This window comes from Micromys minutus (assembly GCF_963924665.1).
Source record: "Micromys minutus genome assembly, chromosome: 24".
NCBI classification, from domain to species: Eukaryota; Metazoa; Chordata; class Mammalia; order Rodentia; family Muridae; genus Micromys; species Micromys minutus.
Window position 1 is genome coordinate 13,988,557 of NC_137959.1, and position 5,733 is coordinate 13,994,289.

The window sequence follows — 5,733 nt, forward strand, 5'->3', positions numbered from 1 at the left end:
CTCCTGGCTGCTGCTCCTTTTAAGAGAATGTGCCTGGATATTGTCACAAGCAGGAGCAGGCCCCAGTGGAACAGGCGAACAATCCTGGCATGCTGTCATTTATTCCTTCATGCATTCTCTCAGCACAGGTCCACTGGGTACCTGTCTCATTAGGTAATGGCTATGCTGATTTGCATAGAGGCAATGGATACTCAAGGTATCCAGGGATCAGGAACCAGAAAATGAGAAAGATGAGGGGTCTCCGGAACAGTGTGTGAGGAATCACAGCTGCCCAGATGAGCAGTCAGCAATGTGAGGCACAGAGAAAGGATGCTGTCCAAGCCAAGGCAAGAAGGATGGATGGGAGTCCATAACATATCATAAAAAAGTGATCATCAGACACGATGGGGAAAGCATACAGGTGTTAGTGGCAAAGACAGACCCTGAGAAACTCAACAAAGAACAGCACAGGTCCCTTTTGAGCATGGCTTCTGGAAAGGTAAGCATGTATCCCAAATACATTACATGTGTCTGCTGCCAGAGCTTTTGAGAAGGACCATGGACTTGAAGCAGGCTGCCTGGATTTGTGGGTGCTAGGTGACTTTAGGTAAGTTACTTAACCCACACAATTTCTTGGTTCATAAGACAGTGATGGAATATGAGAGTTTAGCTCATGGAAACAAAAAATGACGTTTAGGTGTCTATGCTTGTAAAATGCTTACAATAGTGCCCGGCCCTAGATACCCACTATGTAAGGGTTACTAGACAAAGTTAATAGAGATGGTGGAAACATTTCTTTTTTATTTCTTTTTTTAAAATTTTGTAATTATATTTATGTACTGAAAACTTAAGTGTACATTAAACCCAGTTTAGTGAGTTCTTTAGCCTTTGCCTTTTCTAGCTTGGCTATTCGAGCCACAGACTTAGGACCCAGAATGTTGCCTCCCCGGTGGCGGCGGATCTCGTCATATCTGTCATTATATTGGTCCTAATAGCTTCTACCAGCTTAGCCAGAGCACCCTTGTCTTTTGAGTTAACCTGTGTGAACAACAGTGGTGCATGTCTTCCTGTGGACCAGGCGCCCCAGGGCACCCCCATCTTTTGACACAGGGCAGGCAGGAAAACCACCAGCTCGATGGGGTCTACATCATGGGCAATCACCACCAGCTGAGCCTTCTTGTTCTCCACCAAGGTGGTGACTGTATTGACTCCAGCTCGGAGGACAGGTGGCCTTTTAGTTGGGACATCCCCTTTGCCAGAAGCTTTCTTCTCAGCACGGGCCAGTAGCCTTTGCTTCTTCTCCTGCTTTGTCTCTGGCCTGCACTTGTGGGCAAGCTTAAGCAGCTGGGTAGCTGTTCGCCTGTCCAAAGCCTGGGTGAACTGGTTAATGGCAGGTGGTAATTTGAGCCACTTATAGAGGATGGCTCTTTGCCTCTGCAGCCTGATGTTGCGTGGCCATTTGACAAAGCGTGTTAGATCTCTTTTAAACTGGATGTCCTGCCCAATGCCAAAGTTCTTGGGCCTTTTCTCAAACAAAGGATTGACCACCTTTTTGGCCTCTTGCTTCTTGCCGACGGCGGGGGCCGGGGCCACCTCCTTCCCCTTGGCCTTCTTCCCTTTGGGCATCTTGCTCGGCTGGAGGAGAGAGTGGTGGAAACATTTCTTAACAAGACTTAACTATTGTGGAAACCATAAGCACCATCATTTTTAGAGGTTTACAAGGATGAAGATCACCAGGGTCTCTTTACTTCCTAGTTGACTTCACATGGCTCGTCACGGCTTTCTTCCCCTACTTTGTTGGCATAGTTTCCACCCATCTTCCCTGAACAGCACATGTCTTCCATTCATGCTTTCTGTTGGACAACCCAAGCTATAGCATCTTCTGGGTGCTAGGTCAGGTCCTCCACCCTCACACATAGCTTTGCCTGCCCTGCGTTTTCATGCAATGCATTGAACGACTCTTCCCAGTTCCCTGAAAACATCCAGCTCCTAAGAAGGTCCCATGCCAGGATAGTAGCCCAGAGAGCCCCTTCCAGTCACAAATCCATGCTTCAAGCCTGTCTGTAATGCAGTGGTGTGCACATGTGGCCTCTCACCAGCTAGGATGCACATCTCCACAAGTGGGCTGGTACCACTTCGCACAACGTGGCATGTGGAGTAGCAACTGGGGTTATACTTTGCAAGAGTAATCAGGCTGAACTGTCTCCTGAGCTTTTCCGCAGATAGCAAGCACTTGGGGGTCTTTGAAACAGGTTCGAGTTCGTACCTCGCTTCTCCAGTTCCAGCTGAAGAGGTGCCAAGCACAGTTCTTTGAAAGGAGATCTTCATCCCTTTTAGGACTTCGAAGGTTGAAACCACTGCTACTATTACTGCTTTCTTGTTGTCCTCCTTCACCTTCTCCTTCACCTCCTCCTTCACCTCCTCCTGCCTCCTCCTCTTCTTGGCATATTCATAAAGATAAAAGTGCTCGAAGACAATTTTAAATTTACAAAGCTGCATGTGAAACATGGTCCGACAAAGCAACGAATGTGCTGTGTTCACAGCAATACAGACGTCAAAGTGATGGTGTGTGGATTACATCCACAAATGACATGAACACCTTGCCTTTAAAGAACAGGATAAAGACAAGGCTCTCTACCAGATGCTTCCATGTCCCCAGCCCAGCCAGATGGTCTTGTGTGTGTACTCTCCAGAAACAATGCCTCCCCTCCTTATGTAATCCCTGCCATGCAAGACCTTACTTAGCCTGCTCTCTGTACTTTGCTAGCCTCCTTGAGGGGCATAGTGCTCCCCCTATAATTTCTTTTTTTTTTTTAAATCTTCTCCAAGACAAACTCCACTTGGAGAATTCTTTGCTGGTTTGGAATAAGTCTAACGATCAAAACCTTGTTTCTCCTATCTCCTCTCAAACCGTTGAAAACACCCACCTACCCACCTGCTTGCTCTTTGGCCCTCAACTTTCTTCCTCCCACCACACCCAGGAGCCCACACTGAAACCTACCTCCAGCTCTCTGTCTCTGCTGTCCCCTTTCCTCCACACATTTGCACAGACTTATTTCATAAAAATGTCAGCTGTTAAGGTAACATTATTTAAGGGGCTTTGGCTTTTAGTTCCTGCGTGCAACCTAAGCTGGATCCTCGAAGGCCTGACAAGAAGCCCGGTCTGTATAAAACATGACCCACAGAGGCACTAAATAAATAACCTGGCTGTGGGCTCCCAGGCCTCTATTTATCACCGAGGCAATGATAAGGATCTGATTTAGAGTGAACCCTGCTGAGGGTCGAGCCGGCACAAGCTGTAATATGATCTGCATGGGGGAGGGCCGATAACCTTAAACAATGTGAAGAAACCCTGTCAGATAAATAAAACAAACTGTTTGTCCATTAAATAGTGCTGTCAGTAAGAGAACGGGGAAGCCAAACACGGTTAAATCCAATTCCTTTATGGCTGCACAAAGCCAGAAACATCTAAACCAAGCTGGGGGAATAAGTTCCCCAAGAACGGTCCGGAGGGCTGAGGATCTGATTACTGAAGGACTTGGGGAGGAGAGAGGAGAGTTTTGATCCAGGGCATGCCCTATGCCCTCTGTCATCCACAGACTTTTCTGGCATTCTGCTCTGTGCAATGGCCTTTCATCGTGCTGGTCCAGCCCACCCTGCTGGCTTGTTGATGTGGACCCACAAATTCTGGCAAAAGAATTCTGAAGAAACTATGTCAGGATGCTCAGAAACGCTAGTGTCTAGGTGATCATGCTGGGCACTGAAGGGCTTGCCAAAGGCAAAACCAGAGGTGGAGGAGCTCATGTCAAAGGACAACCTGCCACTCAGCCTTGTCAATCAGGCTACCTCAAACTACAGCCCCCTGCTGTTAAGTCTGTTCAAGGAAGGGATTTGAATGGGAAATCTCAAGAGTGCACACAAAAATGTGAGATTTCTAACATGTTTCATGTTGGCAAGAATGTTTTAGAATAATTCCATGTGTGGTTAGTTGAAAGTTATGTGGGTTTGTTGCAGCTTACAGAATGCAGCCTTTGGACCAGTGGAAGCAAGGACAAATGGTTTCCTGGTTGTCCTCATGAAATTTGCTGTTCCCGTCGTGTAGAACCTGAGGATACAAAGGAAAGAGACAATTGTGTCTGACTACAAGCTCTCAGGCATACCTACCCACACAAGATTCTCCCTTCCAAATTTCTGACAAAGTCCATCCAGTGTGCCACTGCATGACACAGCATCACCCCATGGCAGAGAATCTCTGCTATTGGCGTCCCACAAACTGTTCTGGAGATGTTCACCTCTGCACAGAGACCTCTGATCTCTCTCTTTGCCAGTGTTTCTCAATAGCAGTTGGACAGGGACTGAGTGTCAGTAGGTTTTCTTCAGGCTCAAGGCAAAGAAATCAGGGTCCCACCTTTTAGTCAACACAGTGAACAGTGCCAAATGGGCCCTCTGAGTCTTCCTATCTATGTGATCTGGAGTCTACTCTGTGTTCTTGAAGAAATCCAACCATGTAAGTGGTCAACATGGCCAGACTAGGTTTTCAGAGGCGATCCAGAGAAGATGCTGAGCTGCCCAACAGGAGCAGATTGCTCTGGCAGGCTATTGGCTGGTTCTCCGTGCAGGCTCAGAGCCACCAGGGATGCTTGATGAACAGGAACATTCCAGGACCATTTCCTGGCAGACCGAGCTGGGTATGACCCAGGGATATTTATCTCTGTACACTACATCACTGGTGAGTCTGGGCTGTTTTCTACTTGCTGACTTAATGAGAGTGTTAATTTTTGGTTTCATTAAAGCCAAGTTCCCAGACTTCTTTGCTTGCCAGACTCACAAGAACATTTGCCAACTGTGGCTCCTCAGAGACCCTCTAGAAGACAGACTCTGTTTCCATAAGGGGTGGACCTTTGATGTGCCTATTGTGAGCACGGCAGTGGAGTAGAGAAACCCCGTCTCTTCATTATGATCTGGAGAAGTAGGTCTTCTCTAGATCTTCCAGATGGATGAACTGACATTATACAGTAGGAGGATTGCCTCTCCTGGATTGAGCAAAGTGGACAGGCAGTAAAAGATATGGCAATCTTCAATAGCAGGGAGACAGGCATTGTTAAAGGCAAAGGGAGAACCGATTCTGGTCAAGAATGGACTATGGATATTTTCTACAAATAGAGACAAAATGTATGTAGGAAAAGAAATCCTCTCTTTTCTGTCTTATATTAACTCATTAAGGTAGGAAGAAACACTGAAATAGACACTGACCAACAAGGAGGGTGAAGACAAGGTCTCTCTGCACTTGGGAGATGTCTGACTTGGTATTGTTTTTGAGAAGGCTGCTTAAGTTTTTGTTTTCTTTTAAGAACCTACAGTAACTCAGCCTGGCTAATAAAGTGTTTGTCTAGTACATTATAGAAGTCCTGGGAGACTATTGAATCAATTAGAATGATTTGTAATTAGCACACCAACCTAATGACAGGGTTTCTCTAAATTGCTTGAAAATAGTTTGGTGTTTTAAGGGACTTGCAATGCCCCTCTTGTGAGCTTATTTATATTAGTGATTGGCTTATTAGCATTTTAGAAATTTCTAGAAAATGGATTTTATTCAGATTTTCTGCATGAGATAACCGAAATTATGAATTAAATGATTTTGAATAATGTCTGCTGTTGTACAAATAAAAAACTTCCCATCTTCATAGAAAATGATTCACAAAATCCTTTTGAATAGGATAACACAAAAAGCATCTTTGAAAATTCTAATCTCAG

At 45.7% G+C, this 5,733-nt stretch overlaps 1 pseudogene across 1 annotated transcript; it reads right to left on the reverse strand.

Annotated features, from left to right (window-relative positions):
- Positions 1-826: 826 nt before the first annotated feature.
- Positions 827-1,620, reverse strand: LOC308435912 (large ribosomal subunit protein eL8-like; annotated as a pseudogene). Its single transcript has one exon. The product of its transcript is annotated as a large ribosomal subunit protein eL8-like (transcript).
- Positions 1,621-5,733: the final 4,113 nt, after the last annotated feature.